The sequence below is a fragment of the Eucalyptus grandis genome, chromosome 8 (genome assembly GCF_016545825.1).
Source record: "Eucalyptus grandis isolate ANBG69807.140 chromosome 8, ASM1654582v1, whole genome shotgun sequence".
NCBI classification, from domain to species: domain Eukaryota; kingdom Viridiplantae; phylum Streptophyta; class Magnoliopsida; order Myrtales; family Myrtaceae; genus Eucalyptus; species Eucalyptus grandis.
The window spans coordinates 63047000-63072714 of record NC_052619.1 but is presented as its reverse complement, the minus strand read 5'-3'; the positions used below and the strand labels follow the sequence as shown (position 1 = coordinate 63072714).

Genomic DNA, 25715 nt, shown 5'->3' with positions numbered 1-25715 from the left:
ATCATTTTGTAATTTTTCCCTGGTATATATTTAATACATTATTGTTCTCTTTTCTCAAAATCAATATTCATTTTTGTTCGATATAAAACATTAATCGTCTAATTAATAGTAAACTCGCAAATCACCTGTTTATCAAAAAAAAAAAAAAAACTTGCAAGTCACCTGACTAGTTTTCTATTTCAATTAAAAGAATAGCTGAAGGAAGAAAATATAATATTAGGGATACTAAGACTACTTCATTAAATTTGAATTACAGCGATATGATAAACTAAAAGTAAGTATTCAAATAAATCTCACTAAACATCTTTAAAAAAAAAAAAAACACCCCCACCAAAAAGTCAGAACCCCAAGTCCATTTTTTTTTTTTTTTCCATCTTGAAGATTAATTTTTGCCGTGCACGATGGGTGCTCCGGCAATGTTTGTCTGACCGATATGGGTACATGTCCTTGATGGCTCAAAGTAAGAACTCCCCCATGGAATTTATACATTCTAGCAATTTGAGCTTCGAACTTGCTTCGTATCGAGGAATTAAAATCAATAAGCTACTTCCTTGTGTATCAATCACATTTCTAAGGTGCTTCCAACACAAAATATGTGTTTGGTACTTTTTTTCGTATTTAAATCAGACCTCACGCGTGAAATATGATATGTAAAGATTCGAACTCTTTAGGCATCATATTAGGCATCATAAAAGACAACAATTTTCCTAATAGCTAAAGTTATCGAGATATGAGTTTAACTTAAACATCATGAATTTTCTTATATCTCCATATACTCACGTGAACGCATCCATAACTGCAAGTTTAATTTCAAAAAGATATTTGACGTATGGATAGTAAATTTTTTTTTTTTTTTTGGTTGGGGCAAAGGTCAAATAACAAGAAAAACAAATTAAAATTTCTAACAAGAATACACAATTTTTTTTAATATTTTGTGTATTATATCACAATGATATATTTGCACAAAAAAAAGAAAAAAAAGAAAAAGAGAGAGACATAAGCATTACATGAATCTTTTTATTAAAGTTTGAGGTTGTTGAGATCATGTATTTGAGAACTGTAATCCTGATAAGAAAATCAAGTATGTCCAGATTAATAGTAGCATTGAGTTTTGCTCAAAATTGTTAAATACCGAAAAGGGAAAGGGCATAGTGAGACACCACATTAGCGTGAGTGAACTATACATATTGTAGGGTTGATTGGCGGAACATTAGTAGAGACGACCTATAAATGATATCTAATGCTAGTTTAACTATGAAGTTCCTGATAGATCTGCTCAGCACAACAAGTTACCTAGTGAATAGATCTACATCGACCACAATTAGATGCCGGACCTGAGGAACTATAAGTATCATTAGTGATTATCTTGTTTTTTAGAATATTTGGTTGCTTATGTCATGACCAAGCAAGTAAAGGTAAGCTTGATGGGTGAGCAAGAAAGTGCACTTTATACATGAACCTGCATTTTTCTTTGTTAAAAGGAAAGAAAAAAAGAAAAACGTAATTTATAATCCAAACTTAAACGTCCTTGAGCTATTATTATCCAGACTTAATTCGAAGGTGCACTATGTTTATCAACCAAATTTTCAATGATAGTGTCTCGTTTTTTCATATTCAGCCCAAAAGTAACATTGCCATGGGCCTTTACTATTGTGATTGTGAAGCTATGCATGAGGATGTTTTAGGTCTCTGAGCAGATAACTAACAATCCGTCATCTAATAAAACCAGTTATGCACTGATTGCCGAAATCTACTTGTTGCATCTGAGCTACTTGCATAAACAAAATTGAAGTGAAGCATGGGAAAAAAAAGGATAGAAGATAAGATACAAAAGAGCATTTAGAATTTACTTACTTGCCGGCCTTCTAAAAGCAGAAATGAATGTCAACTTCACATCCCTCACATAATGCAACAAATGCCTGGATTTCCATGAGATGAACAAATGTTAAATATTATCGTCTTCACTGGAAGACACAAGGAAAAACTTCAACATAATAGATGGTCCTGAATGTGATTCCAATGTCATTACTGCAATTAGGTGGACTCACTTTCTCGAAATGGAGATAAGTTTGAAAGTGAAGTCTTATATTCAAGAAATTTCAGCTGCATTTATGACCTAGATGTCATGATATAATCAATAACAAATAAGGTCAAATACCTTCAGCTCTTTGACAGCAAAAGTCACGTCTACTAGGTTGCCGCCATGGGCATCTGCCAAACTCTTCCACGGGATCTATCCACAGCTAAGAGTGCAGCAAAGAGTTGTTCTCTGCAACCAGAGTCTGAACCAGATAATCTTCTCCATATTCAGTCGAAAAGAGTAAAACTAGAGTCTACCTTTAGTAGGATCAATCTAGCTTCGAAACTCAACGGCTTTCCCACCAAATTCACTTAGCATCAGAAGGTATGGAGCTTCATTCAGTTGCTATGAGAGTAATTCCCTGAAGGATGAACGAAAATTTGCAAGCAAGTTCAGATGATGAGGCTTCCCTACAATATTTTCTGGGGCATCATCTCCTATCCAGAGGATAGCTATCCAGTATGTTTTCTTAATGCCTGCATACATATGACAAAAACTAGGTTTAAACCTCATCACTTATGCATGAACAAAAACTCACAGTTGGGAGGTGAGATAAACAAGTATTTCTGCATGGTACAGCTTCTTATCAAATTAATGCAGGTTTGACAGGCGCCAGCCTCTGATTCTCTTGCAGTTAGAAAACATACTGAATGATATGTAGTTAGCATGATTGAGTCAAAAGACTTAAAATGGTTAGTGGCCAACAAAAATAAGTAAAAGTCATATTCATGGAATTAATATTGAATAAGTTCCCCCCATCTATTTATTCCGGATCCATTGGCTTTATAGGTCATATTGGTGCACTGCAAAATTTATTAGACAGAGTTCACATTGCTTTTGCACGATGACAAATTAGAGAAGCTAATCTCGGTGGACTCATACGACATGATTTAGTAATGCTCATCACAGCATTCTGCAGTCATTTTCTCTCGATGAAAATGTCGGTTTCAAGACTTTATGCTTTCAGTTATTGAGTGTCACAAAACTCCATACGACACCATCAAAGTAACTAGACAGACCAGGAAAGCATTAGCAGGACAGAATAGCAGCACCCATAAAAGGTTATTCATCGGGGTTTTTTCCTATGGTTTCACCATTCAACATTGTCCACGATTATCCCTGATACTGATAGTGCTCCTGTCTATCGCAGTGAATTGCCTCTTACAATATAACGACTTTAAATCACCTATCGGCAGTATTATATTCTTTCAGTGGACTTCGGATTTGCGCACGCCAAGTTCTAACCATCGGCGACAAGGCCAATCGCGCCCTAGTTAACCAACTTCTACCGCAAATCCACCGCCGAAAGCTCCACGCGCTCGGCAATCAGTGGAAGGACTCTCAGAATTTGTCAATCGGAGAGCGTATCGAGAGAAACGAGCCAATACCTAACACGGCATCATAGCATCTAAACTACTAAGCATCGCTTAGCAGGGCGCACGAATAAGCAACTGCTGTAGCTATTTCACTCGACGTGAATTTCAGATGAATCCAAGGAGAAGCTTGGATGGCGAGGTCGTTGCCGACGCGGAAGAGGCAGGCGACAGAGCGAGCCAAGGTCTTCAAGGCGCCGCCGCTGAGGGCGAACTCCACTTTCGCGGACACTTCGCTTCCCTCTCTCTCTCGATTTGGTCGCTGAAAGATATATGTGATGGCGACCAAATTAAAAAATGAAAAGTTACAGCTTCCCTCCTCGTTGATTTTTTTCGCAAAAGAAGGAAGGCAAGAGCGGAATGAGTACAGAAGAATCCCCTCAAGATCATGAAAATGACATCCTGATTCTTTTTTCTTGAAAAATGGAAGGAGAAACAAAGTCGCTTCATTAAGAAATTCAAAAATTCGAATAACTCCTCTTATCTAATAATATACTACTAACTCTATCCCTCAAACTAATGAAATCGGTTTCTTACGTTATTTGATGTCTATGTGAATTCAATATCTGCCTCGCCTGCAAAAGGGCCTATGGGTTATGACTCTACTTAGAATTAACATAACTTAATAGGACAATTGCACCTAATGAAGAAATAATCGTGGTATAAAAAAAGAGCAGACAATGTCTTAAATACTCCACTTAGTGTAGAAGTACATGTATATTTTTCAACAACCAAATTAGAAAATGAGAAGTTACGGTTTACGTTGTTTGACATCTCTGTGAATTCAATATTTGCCTCGCCCACAAAAGGGCCTATGGGTTATGACCCTACTTAAGTTAACCTAACTTAATAGGACAATTGTGCCCAATGAAGAAATAGTCGTGGTATAAAAAAAGAGCAAACGATGTCTTAAATACTTCACTTAGTGTAGAAGTACTTGTATATTTTTCAACGACCAAATTAGAAAATTGGAAGTTACGGTTTACGTTGTTTGATGACTCTGTGAATTCAATATCTGCCTCGCCTGCAAAAGGGCCTATGGGTTATGACCCTACTTAGAATTAACCTAACTTAATAGGACAACTGTGCCCAATGAAGAAATAGTTGCGGGATAAAAAAAAGAGCAGACGAAGTCTTAAATACTCCACTTAGTATAGAAGTACCTGTATATTTTTCAATGACCAAATTAGAAAATGAGAAGTTACGGTTTACTTTTAACATGCATTTTACGTTGGAGCACATGCTCGGGTTTTGCTATGGTAAAAATGAAACACATAGAGGAATATGCAGCCAATGTGAAATCAAATGGAGCGGAATGGAAAATTCTATAATTTCTTTATGTCGAAGCTTGTTGACTTATTTATAATATTTGATCACACACTTTTGAGTTAGTTGAATCTAACCCTTTCTGATCTTAAGTCAACTGCCGAATGTTCGATTCATTTTTGGGTAATTGAAAGTAGGGGTCACTGAGCTCGTCACGTATCAGGAGAGGGCGTTTGTGGGGGAGAGCATATTTATCAGAAGGGATTACACGTGTGATGAATAGTACGGGAGGAGAAACATGAACAGGTCGAAGATGGGGAACCATCTTCGTGGAAATTCTTTTATCGAAGAAAACGACGTCCATCCAAAGGTGAACTGCTCGCAATTTTTAGCTTTCTATTATTTAATGACACCACTAAGTCGGCCAAAATCTGTTTCCTTCAAAAATTTTGCTCCAGACCTCGACCTCGACCTCTACACCTCTTTTCATTTTCAGAAGGGAAGAGACGAGGCGAGGCCCGAGGTGATGACGGTGGTGGTCGGAGGTAAGCTTTGGCATCCTCGATCTTATCTTAATTACCGTTAGTCCCGTCTTCGTCAGTAAGTGGGAGGATTTGCGAGTGAATCATGCGAAACTCTTGATTTACTTTCTCGTTCCTATCATCATGCCCATTGTGTACATTCCTTTATGGGAATGCTGTTCATCGAGAAAAAAACGTGCACTCTACATAAATCAGGTGAAACTTGATGACGCAAAGATAAAACAAATCAATCTTTGCGTCATCAAGTTTCACAAAAACACAATTGATTGTTTACTCCGCAAAACCGCTGCGCCATGGTACAGAGAATTTGATACAAAACTCGTGCGTCAGGTACAAAGAGACAATTAATTGTTTACTCCTGGGCTATTTGTTTAATTCTTCCCCGAAGGAGAGGGGGCTCTCTCCCACAGAGAGGACCTCCCATTGCTCTACAAATATGTCTTGCTCAACTCGTAACCCTGTAGCAAGTTTTAATTCAAACAAGGAAAGAAGAGAGTAATCACTCAAAACTCAGGAGGCGAATGGCAAACAACAGCCCAACCGATCACGGTAGTCGGAGGTAAGTATCGACCGTGAATCGCAACATTTCTTGACTACTGTAGTCCGGCCTCCTTCAATATGTTGGAGTACCGCAAGTAGAAGCATGCAGTGTTGATTTCCTTTTCTGAACAAGAACCTCCTATCTCCCATCATTTCCGGGTGTGTTCCATTACTTGAATGTTGTTTTGTCTAGAAATAATCTGTGCTCTGCATAGATCAGATGAGCTCATCCTTTCTAATGATGCATTGGGAAACCATCGCCCAGTTTTTCTTCATTTTTTATCCTCATTATCTGAGCTTTTGTGGAAGACTGGTTATCTAACAAGAAATTTAATGATATTCATTCCAAGATATGGAGTAGAGCATGCAGCTCATATTGTTGCGGAATATAATCAACAACTTAATTCCCTGATGGAGGCCTTGCTTCAACTCATAGGGGACGTGCATAGCTCTACAAGTCCGACCAACATTCACGATGCACCTATCATTATGCTTATTTGCGCAGCAATCAAGATCGTCCGGCAAAAATTACTCAGTGAGATGGGAAGGCAAGATATGGACGCAAGGTTCCAACTTGCGTACGCTCTGATTGCTCTAGCTCTCGGATGTGTTGCGTGCAGTTTGTTGATGTACATTCTGTTTGATGAGATACCTTGGCTGATTGATTTTCCATGGGTCCTACTATTGGTAATCCTATTCACGTTCATCACAAATTAAACGATTAATTAGTGAATGGTGAAAGTTTCCGATCTTATGATGTAGTAACGTGTATTTATATGAATTTGGTTTGCTTTATAACCTTCCAATGCTGTCTCCGAGATAATAACTTCATGATGTATTATTACCTCGAACACCTTTTACATTAAAAAAATCACGTTAAATTATGGGCAGACTTCTTTTCCCACCCCTTATGTGCCTAAATCCGCCCAACCTTCTAGAACGCTGAGGTGGAATGAGCTCTAACAGAATTTGGAATCATAATATATACACATTGCGTCGATCACGGAATAGAGAGGAGAATCGATACGCACCTCGGATGAAGCGTGCAAATTCAGAGAGGATAGAGAGCAACGGGGCTCCTCTCTACCGTCAACGATTATCAATCACCACTACCCACCCGCCGTAACATCACCTCCAATCGTCATCAGTGAGATTACTCTCTCTCAGACCGATTCTTTTGCCCGATTTTCCTTTGTCCGCCAACTCCAGTCCGTTCCGATTGCCCGCCACCACCATCCTCGTCATGTCCGAGCTACACGAAACGTCCTCTGTTCTGCCCTCTTTACCGATCGAAATGCACAAAGAGCTCGGCTCTTGCTCAATCCTTCTTCGCTGGTTCCGATCATTAGTACATTACTTTAACCCTCAGTCTTGAAATCAAGCACATTTTATCAAGTATTCCAAAAATGAAATATGTTTTAATACTTCCCTCGTATGTAAACCGTACGTTGCACGTGATGCACGGGATGTAAGAATTTGAATACTTAAGTATATCAGAAGAACATGTTTTTTTTTCTAATATCTACGGTCAGCAAGATGCGAGTCTAAAATTAACATCACACATATTTCATTATACCACTAACTACGTATACTCACATGAACAAGTCAAGAACTATAACATTTAAATTCAAAAAGAATTTTAATGTATGGCCTTTTGTAATATGGCATCGTTGCTTAAGTATATTTTATATCTGCATCATAGCGGGGACGAAGCTAGCCTATTTTCAGAATGGGTGGAGTAATATAATGATGTTAATTGATCGGGATTTAATTAATTATATTTAATTATTTTCAGCTAGGATAAGTGAGTGAAATTGTGTCAAGTTTTAGGCATAATTCAAATGCAAGATCCAAATATGCAAAACATAATATGAGTTATCGTGGATCAAGGATAGCAAAAATAGATCAATGATAGGGTCAAAGGTCAAATAACAATAAAAATAGAGCAAAATTGCTTGCTAGAATACTCGATGACTAAACAAGCCTACTGGCAATTCCGAGGCAATTGCAGGAGTGTCATCACCTACGGATCCACGATTAATTAGGTAAAACGAAGATTCGTCTTTCGATAAAATGTATTCTACGAGTAAGGTTTATTGCAAGTCTTATCATTTCTGAGGAGGAAAAGTTACTGAGACTTTCAAATAAAAGTCACTATTGATATAAGAATTTCTCTTACAAAAGAAAGAAACGAAAAAACTTGGGCAAAAAAATGGATTTTTTTTTCTTATCCAAAGAAAGCAAGAGAGTGAAGGTGCACTCGTGCCTCTTTCATGCATATGATAGAATTTTTCCACCTCATAACTTCTCCGCAATATTAATGACTGTTCGATTTCACTGTTTCACAACACCAGGGAGAGAGTCCAATTCTCCTCAGGAAGAGAATTAAACAAATAGTTCAGGAGATTTAAACAAAAACTTGATAATAGACTTTTTCCCAAAAGTCATAAGCTTATTGTATGACGACTAATTCATTTTAAATCTTTTGACAATTTTTCAATATAGTCTATTCATCCCATTTTCATCATACACATCATATTGTTGGATGTGTCACGTAGGAAATTCAAGGTTTACTGAACTATTACATCAGTGATTTCGATCAAAGTTGACTAGATGGAATGTATTGGAAATTTATCAAAAGATTTAGGACTAAATTGATTAAATTGAAAAGTCTGTAATCGAATTGACTTTGGTGACGCAAGAGAATTAAACATCTGGTTCAAGAGCATAAACGTAGAATTGTCATTTGTTCAAAGAGGAGTAAACAAATACTTTCTCTTTTTCAGGAGGACCAAGGGATGAAGTCTCCCCCCACTTAAAACATGGTTTTGGGGCCGCAATTGGGACCACAAAAGTATCAGTTTAATTCTCTTCCCAAGGAGAAGGGCAGCAAAAACTATTTGTTTAATTCTTTTTCTAAGGAGAGGGGATCTCTCTCCGAAGAGAGGACTACCGGTCTCCCATGAGTCTACAAATATGTTTTGCTCAACTCGTAGCCTCACAGAAAATTTTACTTTAGACCAAGAAGGAAGAGAGTAATCACTCAAAAACTCTGGAGGTCCATGACAAACAACAATCCAACCAATCACAATAGTAAGAGATAAGCATCGACGGCAAATTGCAACATGTCTGAGGAGGATTGCGAGTAAAATCATGCAGTATTGATTTCCTTTCCTGAAAAAAGAACTTCCTATCTCCAATCATTTGCCCTATTTGTGTTCCGTTACTAAACAATCTATATTTTGCATAGATCAAGTGAACTCGTCCATTTCAATGTTGCATTTAGAAACCATCGTCCAGTTTTTTTTTACTTTGTGAATTGATCCATGTGTTTATTCTCGATCCTCATCATTTGAGCTTTTATGAGAGACCAGTTGTCTAATAAGTAATTTGCTGATTTTAATTCTAAGAAATGGAGCAGAGCAAGGCTCAAATTGTTGCAGAATATAACCAACAACTTGATTCCCTGGTGTAGGCCTTACTTCAACTCATCGAGGATGGACATAACTCTATAGGTCCAACCAACATTAGTAGTGCACCTATCATTATGTTTATATGTGCGGCGATCAAGATCATGTGACAAAAATTACTCTCTGAGATGGGAAGGCAAGATATGGACGCATGGTTTCAACTTGCTTAAGCTCTGATTGCTCTTGCTCTTGGATCTATTACGTGCAATCTGTTGATGTACATTCTGCTTGATGAAATACCTTGGCTGATTGACATTCCTTGGTTCCTACTATTGGTAATCATACTTGCATACATCGTAAATTAAAGGATTAATTAGCGAACGGTGATAGTTTTCAACTTTATAATGTGATGATGTGTATTTCATATGAGTTTGGTTTGCTTTGTAACCTTCCAATGTTAGCTTGGACATCAACTTCATGATGTATTATTACCTTGAACACCTTTTACATCACACAGCTGAATAAATTATGATGATGAGTACGATCCTTCCTAGTGCAATTCGGAATTGAGAAACGATGAAATTGGAGAAACATGGCAATCTTTTCTCCTTCTTTTTTATTTTATTTATTTTTTATTTTTTTAGGGCCAGAGAGGAAATATTTCAGAACAGATCTTCATTCACTATTGTTTTGTTTTGGATGTACATATTGTCAGTTTGATATGGTTTATATCTCTTTCCTCATTCACGAACTTAGCAACCTCTATGCAACAAAATGTAAGCTAAAATAACTAATTGGATAGCTCACATGTTCTAAGTAGAGCAAGATGGACAAGTCCAAGCCTGATTAATCACACGCCTGCCACCCCATAAAATAACTAGCCCCACTGTCGAAACTCCATTTGGAGCTCAGTCAATATGTTCTTTATACTGGTTAGCCAAAATTACTTGGCACTTCCATTCAAACATTACTTGGTAATGTCACAAGGTACTCATGCCAAGTGCACGGCTGAAAATTGACGGCCATATGTGCATATTATGTATTTTACTACATTTAACAAATCAAGCCGATTGATCTTTAAGTTATTAGATTAATGTGGAAAGTTGTTTTTTTCCCCTACTGTAAAGAGAATACATGAATGCTCGCTGAAAAAAGAATTAAAAGTGCGGAGAAAATTAAATTTAAGTTATTTGAATGATTTTAAGATTTAAATTCAATGTTGGTAATATAGAAATTTCCACGTTTATATCTTTAACTACTTTTAATAATTATTTTCTCCATTTTGTTTTGTTATGTCACTATGATATATCTGAAAGAAAGACGTGCATTACATGAAGCTTTTTTGGTGAAAGTAGGAGGTTGAAAATCCTCGTTGGACTTGTTTTCTATACCGTAGAGATTGACCGGGACTCGCTCCATGAAAAAATCGATTAAATTCCTTTTTATTCTAGCATGGGCCACAAATATATTTTCTCTAGTATGGGCTTCATTATACTGGAATCTGTGGCTGGACCGGCCCGCCTCATCGAGGATCGTATCTCTTTCGGGTCATTGGCCAATGCGAGCTTGGAGGACTGCAACTTCCGTTTAACATAAAAGCTTCCCATCTCTTTGTTATTAACCTGTGGGCTTCGAGGTCATATTGGGGCACTGCAATATCCGTATGACAGATTTCACGCTGCTTTTTCCATGATGCGACTATGGAGAAGCTCATCTCCACGGGCGCATACAACGTGACGATGCTTATCATGGCATTTTGCCGTCAATTTTCTCTCTATGAACACTTCAGTTTCAAGACTTCATTCATGTAGGAGTGTTTTTTCATAGAATTGGAGCGAGGTTATTTTTAGGGGGAAAAAGGGATCCTTTAACCCTTCAATTTATGCCCACAAGTTCGCAATTTTAACCATCAAACAAATACACCATTTCCAACATAATGAATTCGAAGCACTATACACACAACCGGAAAGGCCTTCACCACTGAAGCACTACAAAGTCCACTAAAGTTCTGACGCATTGATGTCTGGTAATTTGACACTTAAAATAATCAATGTTTGTAATAGGTGTTCTGAGGACATAATAGACTGGATGCACATATTACTTTGTCAATTTCTTACAGCTACAAACTGTCAAGTTATTCCAACAAGATGAGCAATGACACCGTAGCTTCAAAAGAAGGTTGCATTGAATATGTGCGCCAGATACAGTAAATATATCAAAGAGATCTAGCTTGAAGGTAATTAATTGATAGGCAGATCTTGACGAATTGAGCGTGTGGAAGGAAAGCCGGAGGTCTATGATATCTACAAATAAGAAGGTGATATATATACACAACAAATCAGCACAAATGGTGCCATGTGCCAAATGTGAGCTTAGAAATTGGAACTTCTATTGTTATTTCGTAATTAAATGCAATGAAGCAAAAGCAAATCATGAAAAAGTATGATCCCACACAAGCTACGCAATCAAATGCAATTTTGCTTTCCCTCGATTAGTGTTGCAAAACTCCATACAATGCAAATACCGAACACAGCATAACATCTAAGCTAAGCATCGCTCGTCAAGGCACGAATAAGCAGCGACATAGCTTTTCCCTTAATAGGTGAAGCTGAGGAATGATCGACATGGATTTCAGTGGCGAACCGTGAACTTTTTGACCGGCGCTAAGGACGAGAGAGACGGAGAAGGAGAAGAAGAAATGTGGGCAAAATCAATTGACTTGGATAGCTAGGTCGTTGCTGATGCCGGAGAGGCAAGTGATGGAGCGAGCGAAGGTCTTCAAGGCGTTCTTTGCTTCACTTTCTGCGCTGACGGTTCAGACTTTGTGAGGTGGTCACTAAAAATATTGGTGGGGTTGGAGGAAGAAGACACGCGGTCTTTGGCTCCGTTATGTTACACGTGCACGTGTTTAATAGTACAAAACTAGTGGTCGCCCGCGTGTTGTTGCGGAAAATTAACTTGTTATGCAGTTTGTTTTAAGCATGGCTCGACAGCTTTATTAATTATCATTTAGCACATTTATAAGAATTATATGTAATAGAAAAATTGTGATTATGAAAATGCACTAATGCTTCTTAATTTAACATTGATTTGTCCGAAGTGATAGAAAAGTGCTTTTGTGTTGTATGCTATAAATTAAGTTGGTCCATCCAGATGATTAAATGTCCAACTATTATAATAAATTATGCTTAAAATTCTAATATTTTAAGCAATATCATTTTTTTTTGAAAGAATATCCAATTTGAGGATCATTCTCTATTTTTGTTGAGTTTTCCTCCTCTTCAAATGTTTAATCAGCAAAGAAAAGCAAAAATTTACATGTTTTTGTTATTATTGATAAAACGTAGATAGAAAAAATTATAATAAAGAGAAATAAATATCATTTAGCATGAGGTGCCAGGATTCTGGCCAAATGAGGAATTTAATGATTTTCTGCATCTACTTTACGTATCTCGAAGGCTCAATGAAGTATCAACACAGGCAACACAAAATAAACATAATGAAGTAAGGATTTATTGCATATACTAACTCTTTTGTGCAAAATGCAAAATTTTGCTGCATTTGTAAATGCTGGTTAGGGGTGATCGGTTTTCTTCAGTTCCCAATTTTGGGACTAGGAACAAGAACGGTCCTAGGATTGGGAACAAGACCGGACCATGGTCCGGTCCGGTCTCGTCCCGTCCCATCCCATAGAACCGATTACTTAGCAACAAAAATTAAAAAATTAAGAAAAATACAAAAGTTGTTACTATTTTTAATTTTTATTACTATTTTTAAGAAATTAAAAAATATATTTTTAATAAAAAGAGTGGGTCTAGTTTAGTTCTCCCCGAAACCGAGAACCGGACCGACAATCACCGGTTCCATTTTTATGGAACCCGGAACTGACCGATCCCTCTGGGAACTGGACCAAACTAGTCGGTCTGATCCAGTCCGAGCGGTTCCCAGTTTGGGCGGTTTGACATGCTCACCCCTAACGCTGGTTTCTATGTTGCTAATCTTTTATACTAAAAAATAGCCACAGACAACCAATGACCATCGGACACGTGGCTTGCTAATGGGAAATGTTGACCTGGTAATGTCATTTTAATGTCTTTGTAATTAATCACCTAGAGTAGTTCTCTCATAATGATCATCATTTAAGTACTAATTTCAAGAATTTGTCCCTCGTAAAATGATTATTCCACAATTAATGGGCAATAGTTATGACAAATGCACTAGTGCACGGGCAAAGCGATATTATTAGATACCTAAAGAAGGCTTTACTAGAACTACGCGCGCAAGTTTCTCTGCATGTGGATCATCCTCGATAAATTCTTCTATTATGAGAACCACCATATATATTTTGGCACTTACTCAGTAATTTCTATTTGCATTTGGAAGAAAATATCTGAAATCAGGATTTTGGAGCCTAGTTAAGGACTAAGTCTATTGTAAAGTTCGAGGACCAAACTTAAATATTGAGAATAATATAAGGACCATTTTGTAATATCATTTGAATAATTATTTTTCATTCCACGTTAGTGCAACTTGTGTACCTCTGGCGCTTAGTTAGCATATGCCGTTGAAATTTGGAAAATGATAATCAGAGATTACTTTATGAACCCAATCTATTGCATGATAAAGTATTACAACAAAAATTGAATAGTGGCAATAGTGTAGAGATCATTTTTGTGATTCTTCCCTGTTATGTTTGCCAATACTTTTATGTTTTCTTTTGTCAAAGACAATTATTCATTTTTTATTCGATATAATACGTTAGTCTATTAATTAATTGCAATCTATCAAGTCATGCAACTAGTTGTTTATTTCAATTGAAACGAAAAACTAAAGGAAGAAACGGTAATACTCGGGATACTAAGACTACTTTGTAAAATTTGATTTACATCACTGAACTTTAAGTGAATATTTAAATAAATCTTGCTAATTATTACCACCAAAAAAAAAAAAAAAACCATCCCATGCAAGAAAAAGAAGTTGAAACCCCACTTCCAAATCTTGTCTTCCCATCTCAAAAATTGATTTTTGCAAAACGATATTGACCATGGTGTACATAAGCATGACGGGTGCTTCGGCAACATTGGTTGAACCGCTATGGGTTAAGATGTCCCTTATGTATCTAAGCAAGGACTCCTCCATGAAATAAAGATGCCGGTCATACGTTCTAGCAATTTGAGCTCCATGCTTTGCTCCATATGTAGGAATTAAAATCAATAAGCTAATTGTTCTACGGCAGTCTTTCGCAAAGCTCAAGTTATTAGAAAAGGTGTTCACGCCTTGTGTATTAAGCACTTTCTCGAGTACTTTGAAAAACGAAGTATGTCTTATTACTTACTTCCCTCGTATGCGAAATGGGCCTTGCACGTGAATATATGAAATGTAAGGATTACAATTTTTTAAGTAGTATGGAAAATAATTTTTCTAATAGTTAAAGTTATCAAGATACGAGTCTAAAGTGAACATCTTGTGTATTTCTTAATTATACTAACTGCACATACTCACATGAAAACATCCACAACTGCAAGTTTAAATAAAAGATGATATTCAATGCGTGGTATAAAACTATGCATCTTGAGTAAATCGTAGCTAAAGAGTCGATGCATAATTGCAGGAGTATAAATTATACGCGAATTGCATGTGGGGACAGAGCTGGCGTGTTTTCAGAATGGGTGCTTTGCTATGATAATGTTAATTGATCGGGATTTAATTTATTCTATTTTATTATTTTCATTTATCAAAAGTGAACGAAATGTGACAAACTGCGTCAAATGCTAAGCATGATTCAAATGCAAGACCCAACAATGCAAAACATAATATGAATTATCATGGGTTAAGGATAATAAGAATAAATTTTGTGTACGGTCCAAGGTCAAATAACAAAAAAATTAAACGAAAATTTCTTACAAAAATACACAATAAATAAGCAAAAAAAAAAAAAAAACAAAACAAAACAAAAATACACCATGGCTAACGGGGTTGGAATGATTTTTCATATTTAAACCTTAAAAACTTACTACATGGACCTCCAAGATGTAGTTTGAAATCGGAGGTCCATATAGGTGGAGTGATTTTTCAAATAGTCATATAGGTCCGAGGTCCGTATGATCATCACTCTATATGGTCATATGACCTTCAACTTTTTCGCTCTGGTCTTACATATGAAAAACTCACTCCATACGTGTCATGATATAGTTTCGCGGTGACCTGATTTTCCACCATGGCAAAAGTAGAGACAAAACTCTGCTTTTCCAACTTTCTGCTTTTCCGTTTCGCTGATCTCAGCGAAATGGAAAAGCAATATGATTTCGCTGATCTCAGCGAAGTAGGAAAAGCAGAAAGGATCTCAGCGAAATGGAAATGGAGAAGCAGTATGTTTCGCTGCTGGAAAAGCAGAAAGTTTGAAAAGCAGAGACGTGTCGTCTCAACTTTTGCGATGGTGGAAAAGCAGGTGACGGCGAAACTATATCATGACCATAGTTTTTCATATTTAAGTAAACAAAACCACACCATGGCCAGAATATCGCCAAGGTCTGTTACAGCCTCATCCTGTTTTCATTTTCAGGCAAGAGACTAAGCGAGGCAGAGTCGGAAGGTAAATGGCGGACAACAACAATCCAGCTCATCACGGTGGTCCAAGGTAAGTTTCAGCGACCTTAAAAGGGGGTGTTGTTGGGGGTGGTGTTGGGTGTAAAAAAGAAAAAAAACTCTGCACTAGGCGAAGTTGTGGACGTATTCTAAAATTATATTGTTCGACACTTAAGAGCCCGATTGAGAGGGGCATCTTTCACTTGCCAGTGTGTTTCCTCGCATTTCTTTGATAGCATACTAGGTTGTACTCACAATAGAGTATATTCAATGGGTGTAAATCTGGCGAAAAGTGAGATCGTTTCTTGCAGTCACTGACCTTTTTTGTGCGAATTGCTAAGTTTTCCTGATTTTCATTTTGTAATTGAATAGAGTATAATTAGCAGTGGGGAATAATCCCTCTCAAGTGTGAACACCATTATAAAAACAAGTGAAATGCCATAATAAATTATCGTTTCTTTTTAAGATCACAAAGTCGGAAAGAATTTGAAACTTCTCCTAAAGTTAGTGGGTGCGAAAATTCTGTCACATCAATGAAGAGACACGACCGAACACACATTCTATTTCTTTCTTTTGTTAAGAGAAACTCTTATTAAGAACAAAAAATTAATTGAAAGTCATATTTGCTTTTCCTCCAAAAAAAAAAAAAAAAAAAAACAAGATAAGACCTACAATTAGCTTTCCCTTGTTTCTAGCTAGTAAGCATGGGTTTCTTTTTCTGGTCAAAGGTAAGCATGGGATTTACCTTGTAGCTTTCTGCGTGTTTTGTTTTGTTTTGTTTTGTGAACAAGTGTTGGTAGTGTGGATTGGGAAACGTTTCCAGGTGTTAAGGAGATACTTTCCAATAGGAGATTCGATACTGACTAGATCACCACATCAATAATTCCGAACAAAATTGATCAGATGGATTACATTAAAAAACTGTCAAAAGATTTAGGATTAAATCGGTTAAATTAAAATGTCTATAATTAAATCGACCATCGTATATAGGTTTAGTAATTTTTTTATATGAGTTTTTAGAGAATTTGCATTTAGTGATGACAAGAGAATTAAACATATGATTCGAGAGGACTGACATAGAATAGTCATTTGTTCAATAGGATAAAACAAATGATTGCATCCGATTCTTCGCATTTGATGATGATGAGAATTAAACAAATAGCTCAAGACAAGTAAACAAATGAGTGTCTTTTGCCCAAGAGGTCCAACGGAAGGGACGAGTACTTCACTCCTCTACCTAAGGAGAGGGAGGACTCTCTCCTGAAGAGAAGACCTCCCATTGGTCTACAAATATGTTTGCTCAACTTGCAGCCTCGCAGCAAGTTTTACTATGGACAAGGAAGGAAGAGAGTAATCACTCAAAACTCGTAGGTTAATGGCAAACAACATTCTAGCCAATCATTGTAGTCTGAGGTAAGCACCAGCGTCAAGCCACAACATCTCTTCATTGTTGTAGTCCAGCCTCCAATATATTGGAGGACTGCAAGTAAAATCATGCAGTCTCGATTTCCTTTCCTAAAAAGGAACTTCCTATCTTCGATCATTTCCCTTGTGTGTGTTCCATTACTCGAACACTGTTTTGTCTCCTCTGCATAGATCAAGTGAACTCGTCCTTTTCAATGTTGCATTTGGAGACCATTGCCCCATTTTTGTTTACTTCGTTAGTTGATTAATGGGTTTATTCTCAATTCTCATTGTTTGAGCTTTTGTACCGGTTGTCTAATAAGTAATCTGCTGATTTTAATTTCAAGCAATGGAATAGAGCACGTGGCTCAAATTGCTACTGAATACAATCAACAACTTGATTCCTTGGTGGAAAGCTTGCTTCAACTCATCAAGGATTGGCACGGCTATTCAAGTCTAGCCAACATTACCGGTGCACCTATCATTATGCTTATCTGTGTAGCAATCAAGATTGTTCGGCATAAATTACTCTCCAAGATGGGAAGGCAGGATATGGATGCAAGGTTCCAAATTATGTACGATCTAATTGCTCTAGCTCTCGGATGTGTTGCTTGCAGTTTGTTGATGTACATTCTGCTTGATGAAATACCTTGGTTGATTGACTTTCCTTGGGTCCTATTGTTACTAATCCTATTTGCATTCATCATGAATCAAAGGATTAATTAGTGAACGGTGATAGTTTCCGATTTTCTAATATGGTGATGTATATTTTATATGAATTGGGTTTTCCTTTGTAACCTTCCAACACTGGCTCGAACATGAATTTCATGGTGTATTTTTATCTTGAAAACAATGATAGTTTCCGATTATTTGATATGGTGATGTGTATTTTATATGAATTTGGTTTTGCTTTGTAACCTTCCAACACTAGCTAGAACATGAACTTCATGGTGTATTGTTATCTTGAACACTTTTTACATCACAAAGTAGAATATATTATGATAATGATTACAATCTTTCTAGGTACAATTCAAAATTGAGAAATGATGAAATTGGAGAAATAAGGCAATTATTTTTTCGGGCTAGAGAGGAAATAATTTAGAGTATATTGGCAAGAATCACATTATCGTCATTCACTATTCTTACATTTTTACTTAGCAATTTCTATGTAACAAAATTTAAGCTAAATCAGCTAATCGATAGCTCACAAGTTCTAAATAGAGCAAGATGGACGCTTGATTCATCACCTCCGATAAGATAATTAACCCGATTATCGAAGCTCCAATTTGATCACTACATTATGTTTTTTATACTTGTTTACAAAAATTACTTGGTAATTTCATTCGTACATTACTTGATGACGTCACAAGGTGCTCATGCCTAGTGCATAGCTGAAAATCGATAACCATGTGTGCAAAACTACATCAGAACCAAGCCGATTGCTATTTAGGTTCTTAAATCCACGTGGAAAGTAGCCTTTTTCCCTACTATAAATACAATACATGCATACTTGTGGAGAAAAAAATGTAAGGTGAGTATTAAATATAAATTATATTTAAATGATTGTAAAATTTAAATTCAATGTTAACTTTTAAAAAATGGGCCTCATTGTTCTCAATGTTCCAATGCAACAGGGCATATGGGGCTGAACCGGCCCGCCGCATCTAGGATCAGATCTCTTTAAGGAGGACTGCAATATCCGTTTGACATAAACTATTAACAGACAAATATACCAAAAAGTTAAGCAATGACACTATACCTTCAAAGGAATCTGCAGTGAACCTGTGCACCAGGTACTCTAAACACATCAAATAGGTCTAGCTTGAAAATAATTAGTCGATAAACAGATCTTGATGAATTAAGTCCTTGAAAGGAAAGCTGGAGGTCGATATTCACCTATACCGATTGATATTTCTTCTGATCACGGTTCAAAACAGCACAATAGTGTCAAGTGCTAAACATGAGCTTAGAACTTGGAATTCTTACAGTCATTCGGTAGTTAAATGCGGCAAAGGAAAGGAAGTCATGAATATTAATAGAGGTATTTTTTTTTTTTTTTTAATTCTGTATATCTCCCAAGATCATAATCTGAATTGATTATAATTGATATTGTAATTCTATTGTTATAGATAATCATATCGTAAAACCTATAAATAGGCCCATATATTATTCATCATAATATATTGAAATTCCACAATTCTATTTTCGACTTTATTTTTATCAAATAGTTTGGTGATATAAGACTGATGCTAGTGAATGCATTTGTGCTTTGACTTGTTGAATACAAAAGATATGTAAGCTAAGTTAGGTCAGAAACTGTTCTCTCATTTACTTGATGAAGGAAAACATTTTTTCTTTTTATATTTGAGTGATTACCTTTGATCGCGGGACATGTGCAATATAATCACCAATAAATAACATCTACCAAGTAATCCAGTTCGATTCAAACTGGAAATCCAAACTACTGTTGTAAACTCCATATCAGATTAAGTTAATTAACTCTAACAAAACCAAAAAAGCCTTATCAAAACAGGATAGGAGCAACCGTAGACAGGAATGTCAAACTTTTCCTACGAGACATTTTCGGCGACTAGTACTGATGATTCTTCCAGCTTCAGATTTGGGCACGTCAAGATCTACTCATATTCAACAGGGCCAATCACGAACCTAGACAAACAAATTTCTGCAGCAAATCCTCCACTGAAATGCTAGCAAGGACTCTCAATCGGACACTTTATCTAAGGAAACGAGCCAATACCTGACGAGGCAGCATAGCATCTGAACTAAGCATCACTCGTCAGGGCATCGCTAAGCTTTTCACTCGATGAATGCACCTGAGGATAGAAAGCGGCGAAAGCGAACTTTTTGACTGGAAATGTGGGTGAGAGAGTCAGCGAAGAATTATGGACAAAATCGACTCACCTGGAAAGGAGAAGCTTCAATGGCGAGGTCGTTGCTGCCGCAGGAGAGGCACTTCATCGAGAGAGTGAAGGTCTTCAACGCGTTGCCGCGGAGGGTGAACTCCATCTTTGAGTTCTTCGCTTCCCTCTCTGCACTGTAGTGAGATCTTTATGAGATGGTCGCTAAGAAATTGGCGGGATTGGAAGAATGTCACGGGGCGTTGCCTCAGGTTCGACTTGCATTTAATGGCAATGTTTTCATAATATATCAAAATACACGACGTTAAATTAATGTTTGCAAGCTTGCCAAACTCAGCATAAGATAAAACAGAAGTCATTATACTCATAATAAAACTTTGAGTTTCAACTTATTTGATATATTTTCGTTAATCAATTAATGATGTAATATCAATTATCATTTTCTTGTCAAAAGAGAGAATCATGTCATGTAATATTTACGCATGTGAACATATTTTTCTTTTATATATTGTTTCTATAGAAACTTTTCTCATTTATAATATAATTAAAGTGAACTCAAAATAAACATTATTTGGAAATTCGATTATCATATAATTTTTTTTTATACATTCTTTTCTGAAAATTGCCGATATATGGCGCCTGTTCTCATACCGTAAAATATTTAATCATTTTTGGAAGACATGGAAAGTCTTTTATTTTATCGACTGGCCAAGCATCAGATGTTGAGGTCGAGACTTTTTAGTCGATGGCGATTTGCCACATGGTTTATTTTTTATCTTTAATAATGCAGCGACGCGTAAAAACTGAAAACGATGACCTCTAGAGCCTCATCCTCGCTCTCATTTTCAGGAAGAAAGGAAGACTTAACGAGGCAAAGTCGGAAGGTTAATGGCGAACAACAATCCAGCTGATCATGGCGGTGGTTGGAGGTAAGCTTCAGCGACCTCAAACATATCTTGACCACAGTATCCCGGCCTCTGTCAGTAAGCTGCAGCATTGGAGTAAAATCGTGTTGAAGTCTTGATTTCCTTTCCTGTTCCCATCTCTGATCATGTCCACTGTGGTTTTGTCCGTCTGGGTGGTTTTGTTTTGTGAACACATGATGTTAGAGTGGTTTGGGAACGGATTGTAGGTGTTAAAGGAGTTATTCTCTGGTGCTCTGATGTTGCATTTTGTCCTAAAGAAGAGTTTCCGTTTGCTTACTTAGCCGTGGGTCAATAGATGGTTACACTCCTGCAGTGCAAACATCAGTTCAACTCCTGCAATGCATTGGCTTGTCATCTGTGATTTGTGCTAGAAGCTTGGCTTTAAACCACGCAGAATCTCATGATGTTCATTTAAGACTTACATGAAGCAGACGAAGTTCGCAACTTGATCTTCTGCAGAAGACTATCGTCTAACGAGTCGTTTGCTGATTTTCATTCAAGATATGGAGCAGAGCATGGAGCTCAAATTGCTGCAATGTATAACCAACATCTTAATTCCCTGGAGGAGTCCTAGCATCAAGCCATCAGGGACATTTATAGATATACAGGTCCAGCCAACAACACTAGTGCACCCATCATGCTTATCTACACAGTGGTCAAAATTGTCCAACGGAAGTTAATCTTCAAGGTGGGAAGGCAAGATATTGACTCAAGGCTCTGACTTGCGTACACACTCATGGCCGTTGCTCTTGGATGTGTCTCGTGCAGTCTGCTGATGTGCATTATGCTTGATGACATGCCTTGGCTGGTTTTCGTTCCTTGCATCCTGATGCTAATAATGCCATCCACATTCGAACCTGAGGATTAATTAGAGAATGGTAACAGCTTTTGATTTTCCTGATGGTGTGGTTTGCTGTTTGTGAAGTTGGTTTTGATGCGCATCCTGCCAAAGCTGGGTTGGACATGAACCTCCTGTCGTGTTGTTATAACATTGAACACCTTTTACGTCCCAAAGCGAAATATATGAAGATAATGAAGACTGGTATTACTTAATTAAGGCCCTGGTGCAAGCCAGTGAAGTTGGAGAAACAGGGGACTTTTTCCAGTTTTGCCAGAGAGAAACATGGCAATCAATTCATAGGACTTTGAGAAAGAATCGCATTATAATCCTCATTCACAGATTCGAGACACGAATTGTGATTATGACGTAGTTCTTAACAAGATCCTCATATCCCAATCCCAGCAATATTCTGCACGCCACCTTGACAGTCACGTCGACATTCTACCTCTTAGAGCGTGTCTAAGAAGCTCCTGGTGATTTTGGCATCCACGCAGAGTACATATCTGGAGCTCTGCCATCGAGCCCATCTGATTCGAAGAAAGAACAGGACGCGAATTAGTCTAGTTCCTTTGCTCCTGAGCTTCTTAAGCAGCATCAGCGAATTAAGAAGCTCAGGATCAAAGCCAGGCAGCAGAGCTTTGTGGACGACTGGGGCAGAGGCCTCATTCGACCATCGTAGAAGATCTCACCAGCAGTTTCCGACGCAGGCAGCTGTGAACCCCCAACGACAAATGCAAACTCAAAATTACGTGCTTCGCCCTCTTTGTCTTGCTTGAGCTGAGTTATCCATGGCCATTGCGTCAACGACTCTGGAAGCAAACTCTGCGACGTTGCTTGAACAATCTACAGAAAGCAATGCCAAGGCTTGCTTTTGAGAACTGGTAGGTGAATGTTGCATCATAAGAGATGTCTGAACTCTGAACCCAGAACTCAGAGCAAGGAAGCGTTTAAGAGTTCACAAGGCAGATGCAATATAGACAAGGAGGAGGAGTTGCAGTTGAAGGTGGTGTTTTTTTGTCAAATTCCATCACTCGAGACCTGAGTGCTTTTGCTTCGTTCATGTTACCCACTGCATACATTAGTAATACGCAGGCTTTGCCATCTTTACCATGTTAGTTGGGTTCACTCCTATGTGGAGAAAGCTTAATAAGTTGCAAGCCCAAAAAGTGTTTGAGCCCATATGATAAGTCATATGGAAAAATAGGGTTTCTCACTATCTTTAAAAAGTGGTAGTCGCAAAAAGACATAATAACAAGAGAAAAAAAAAAGAGCAGAAAATTTTGGATTGGGACAAAGTTTGATTTACGAAGGTTGATTCGTGGTCCGATTGAGCTGAAATTTTATTACTTGTCCGTGATGCAATCTTCTCGAATCTGAACGATTTGATTTTCGTTTGAAGCTCTCTACATCAGGTTTTTCGTGGAATGATCAAAATCTGCTTTTTGATTAGATTTATCCTTGATCTCTTATGAAATTCATATGTATTGCCAATAATTATGTTCTTGAGATTTTTGCTGCTATGTACCTCTAGTATTTGTTAGAGAAGAACATTGTTCACCTAATTTTGTTGATAGTAAAATTTTTGGGTGGACTCTAGTCCCGTAGTTTTTGATCTCCTCACATCGAGGAGGTTTTCCACATAAAAAAAATCGTCTTGTGTTCGCGTGCTTGGTATTTATTTTACTTTACTATATCGATTTCTATTAGGTTTATACAAGAGAGTATATTATTTTATTCCGTTGCGATAATTCGATATTGTTCAAATTGTTACTTTCTCCCATCATACTAGTGGTCATATTGGTTCCTTCCTTGTAGTATATCTATAGGCATCCGCAAGACGACACCCTCATTATTCCTCCATCGATATAGACTCATTAGCTATGATTTTCACTAGAAACGTGGTATCATACCATGTGTTAAATTTCTTTCTGAGTTTTAGCTTGTAGCTAGCAGTATCAACAATTATGCATGATATCGTTTGAGACTCATACCACGATAACTTTATCCATTAGAAAAAACTATTGGCTTATATGGTACATAAAGAGTTTGAATCCTTACATCTTATATTTCACATGGAAGCCCAATTTACATAAAAGAGAGGCAGTTGAGACATATTTCATTTTTGAAAGGACTCTAGCACATTTGTCTTTACTATTGCCGATTTGTTGTGAAATCACCATTTTATGGAGGACAATTTAGCCTACAGTGCCAGCGCTTCCCCTTACTTAAAAAGGAACCAATTTCTCCAAAGTAATAATATTGTGACATCCCTGAATTAACTCATTTGAGATATTGTCCACTTTAGCATGTTCTATATTGAGCCTCGAGGTTTTGTCTTTTAGTGTACAGACAGACACTTTCCTAGAAGACAATCCTAGTACACTAGGCACCTAGTGCACCCCCATGCACCTCGGTGCACATCCAAATAAATCCATCCTCTCAATAGTGTTCACTTACAAGTCTAATATGAGAAAGTACTTAATCGAGTCCATTCCACAATAGTCATGTTTCAACGCTCACCATACCGACCACATTTCCTAGTCTAGCCATATTCACAGAGTTGGCATTTTTTCAATGCTAGCGACACATGCCACATCACTCAATAACTATTTTCTCAAGCCAGCCATATAGACCGCATTGCTTAGTTATTGTTTCGCAAGCCAACCGTGTCAAACGCTTGTTGTTTCCTCTTCAATTCTTGACCTTTCACACGTCGTTTCAAGAAGCCAAAACCACCACTAAACTTACCATCCTCAAACAAGCTAGATCTGGATTTTTTTATACGACTAGCCGCTGGATGCTGCCTCATCCAATGCTATTCGACTTGATTTTGAACTCAAACTGAGATCTCCATGAGCTTGAAAGAATGTTATAGATAATTAGGGATTTCTTTAGAATAATATCCTTTGTTAGAGATATTTTGATAATTTCGTTGATTATCTATATCTATCAAAATTGCTCGTATATCTCTCTTTGATTGTGTATATCTTGATTGAGTTATGACATTATGTAGTTATCTAATAAAGCATGTAAATAGGCTCAATGTACTATTTTCTATATAAATCGGAATATACAAAAATTTTCCCAATTTTGATCTTATGCTTTATTATTCTCAAGTAATATAATGATATTAATTGATTAGGATTTAAATTTTTTTTTAAAAAAAGGAATTTTCTGACAAGGAATACACAATAACCCAGCAAAACAAGAAGTCAGCGGGGGAGGAAGTGGCCCCACTGACGTCCATGCAAGGAATGCACCATTCACATCGTCCTTTGACTAACGTGGATCATATAAATAAAATTTATTGCAAGTAATGTGAGTTTCTCTTCACCAAAGGAAGAAATAAGAAAAACTCAGCCAAAAAATGAAAAGAAGTTTCTCTTAACAACAAGCAACAAAGTTAATCGGTCTCTTCGTGCATGGGATAGTGGCTAGAGGAAATGCAGTCTGTTCATGCACGAGACAGGCTTCTTGGCATTTTTTCGAACTTTGAGATTTTCAAAGGACTCTGACCGCAAATGTAATTCTTTTTCTCAGATAAGGAAGCGGTTGTAAAGGTGTTAAAACCTATAGAGAGGGATTCTTCTAGCCATGAGTTTTACCTGAACTAGGGAGATGCTAGCCTAACGGCCACCGTTAACCAAGACCATGATGGTGGATTGTGGGCTACGATTTCAATTTCAAAGAAAAGGGCAACCGATTGAACTTTTGTTGGAATCTAAACAAGGACATTATTATATTTGTTAACCTAAATTAATTCAACAAGGAAGCTAGACTTTTTAACCCCCCCCCCCAAAAAAAAGGAAGCTAGATAAAGAACAATTCATACCATGGAATGGAGGTTTTTTTTCAAAAAAAAAAATATT

At 37.2% G+C, this 25715-nt stretch overlaps 1 pseudogene; it reads right to left on the bottom strand.

Annotated features, from left to right (window-relative positions):
• Positions 1-1035: 1035 nt before the first annotated feature.
• Positions 1036-20413, bottom strand: LOC108954918 (annotated as a pseudogene).
• Between the last annotated feature and the right edge of the window lie 5302 nt (positions 20414-25715).